General features: G+C 40.6%; 1 non-coding gene across 1 annotated transcript; it reads left to right on the top strand.

The window, feature by feature from the left end:
- The first annotated feature begins 418 nt into the window (after positions 1-418).
- On the top strand, positions 419-529 carry LOC112209020 (U6 spliceosomal RNA). The gene has a single exon (XR_002943708.1). It is a non-coding gene; the product is annotated as a U6 spliceosomal RNA (small nuclear RNA).
- Positions 530-2,431: the final 1,902 nt, after the last annotated feature.

Genomic DNA, 2,431 nt, shown 5'->3' with positions numbered 1-2,431 from the left:
GCATGATGCCATAACCAGAGACAATCAAACTGCAAATCAAGATGAGAAGTTGGGCTGGGCCCGGTGGCTTACACCTGTAATGTCAACACTCTGGGAGGCTGAGGTAGGCAAATCACTTGAGGTTAGGAGTTCGAGACCAGCCTGGCCAACATCTCAGCTCACTGCAACCTTTGCCTCTCAGGTTCAAGTGATTCTCCTGCCTCAGCCTCCCAAGTAGCTGGGACTACAGGCACCTGCCACCACGACTGGCTAATTTTTTGTATTTTTAGTAGACACAGGGTTTCACCATGTTGGCCAGGCTGGTCTCGAACTCGTGACCTTAGGTGATCTGCCCACCTCAGCCTCCCAAAGTGCTGGGATTACAAGTGTGAGCCACCATGCCCAGCCTCATGATCTGTTTTATAAAGTAAGACTTCTAGTGCTCGGCTTCAGAAGCACATATGCTAAAATAATTAGAACGATACAGAGAAGATTAGCATGGCCCCTGCATGAGGATGACATGCAAATTCCTGAAGCATTCCATATTTTTTTAAAAAAAGACTTCTAGATCCACTTGTTCTCACTTCCTGCCTTAATTTATTCCAATCATGGGATGCTAGATTACCTACTAGCTGAACAGGAAGGAGTCTGTGTAGTTGCTGATATTTCTTGTTGCATATAGGTAAATATATCAAGTATTGTAGACACTCAGTTATTAAAAATTAACACCTACTTGGTTAAAACAGGCAGACTCCTCATCTAGCTCATTCTTAGATCTGTTTGATTTTAGTTGCTTTAGTTCATGGAGACCCTGGGTAAGAAACATGCTCCGAATTTTTGGTATTATCCTCCTGATGGTCACAATATTAGTCTTCCTGGTACACAGTATCCTCTCAAAAAGTCTTAAATATCTACATGCAGCTATCTGCTGTATGCTAAACGGTCTTTTGGGCTGGAATGAAGAAAACTTAAAGAAACACATGATAAGAAAGACAATGTAACCCATGAATGATGTATGGAGAGCGCACCCCAAAATGATGGTGACTGTTAGATTGTACTGATGCCCTAAGTCTTGGTCACACTCTCACCTATGAGAGACCCTGACGAAAAGAGGGGAATTGTTCAATACAATTATATCTCTTTGGGCTCAACAGACCAAATCAAAATGGAGTTACTTGTCCTGAAGTTCCATACCACCAAACTGTAACTAAGTTGTTTATGTGACACTTCAAGGTAGCGGGAGTTAATAGGCAAATCCCCAAATAGTCCAGTTTTATCTGGCTTGATAAAGTCCCTTCTGCTTTAACCTTTACAGGGAAAGTAGCTTTGAAATGACCAATCTGCTTTTTGTTCTGTTTCTGCTTTCCTCAGCCCATTTCTTTCTTTCTTTCTTTCTTTTTTTTTTTGAGATAATATTACTCTGTTGCTCAGGTTGGAGTGCAGTGGCACAATCTCAGCTCACTGCAGCCTCCACTTCTCAGGTTTGAGTGATTCTCCTTCTTCAGCCTCCCAAGTAGCTGGAATTACAGGCACATGCCCAGCTAATTTTTGTGTCTTTAGTAGATACAGGATTTTGCCATGTTGACCTGGCTGGTCTCAAACTCCTGACCTCCAGTGATCCACCGTCCTTGGCCTCCCAAAGTGCTGGAATTACAAATGTGAGCCACCATGCCCGGCCTCCTCAGCTTATTTCTCTCTATAAAGCCAAATCCCTTTGCTCGGCTCATTGGAGCAAAGGAGTTTGGTTTTATGGAATGAATCACACACACACAAAAAGCCAATTAAGATCTTTAAACTAAATTTATTGTAATTTTGACTTTTGAAAGGAGTAACACCTAAGCATTAAAACAGAAAGTTTTAATTTTTACTTAGAGGAAGTTGGGGAGAGTATAAAGGAGAAAAGAAACTAACTTTGAACACTTATTCATTTATCTAACAAACATTTATTAAGTGCTTTTTGTGTTCCAGGCACTGTGCTATGCCCTGTGAATTCAGGGATATAATATGTTTTCAGATTAGATATCAAAGAATTGTTTAAATACAGGCATACCTCATTTTATTGTGTTTCGCTTTATTGCAGTAAAAAGTAGTGTGTGTTCTGACTGCTCCATTGAGTGGCCGTTTCTCTGTCTGTCTCCCTTTCCTCGGGCCTCCTTATTTCCTGCAACACAGTGATATTGAAATTAAGCCAATTAATTACCCTACAGTGGCCTCTAAGTGTTCAAATGAAAGGAGGAGTCATACATCTCTTACTTTAAATTAAAAGCTAGAAACAATTAAGCTTATTGAGGAAGGGGGCATGTCAAAAGCTGAGACAGGCCGAAAGCTAAGCCTCTTGCATCAGTTAGCCAAGTTGTGAATGCAAAGGAAAAGTTCTTGAAGGAAATTAGAAGTATTACTCCAGTGAACACACGAATGATTAAAAAAAAAAAAAGCAAAACAGCTTTATTGT

This window comes from Pan troglodytes, chromosome 3 (assembly GCF_028858775.2).
Source record: "Pan troglodytes isolate AG18354 chromosome 3, NHGRI_mPanTro3-v2.0_pri, whole genome shotgun sequence".
Taxonomy (NCBI): domain Eukaryota; kingdom Metazoa; phylum Chordata; class Mammalia; order Primates; family Hominidae; genus Pan; species Pan troglodytes.
This window is presented reverse-complemented; position numbering and strand designations above follow the sequence as displayed.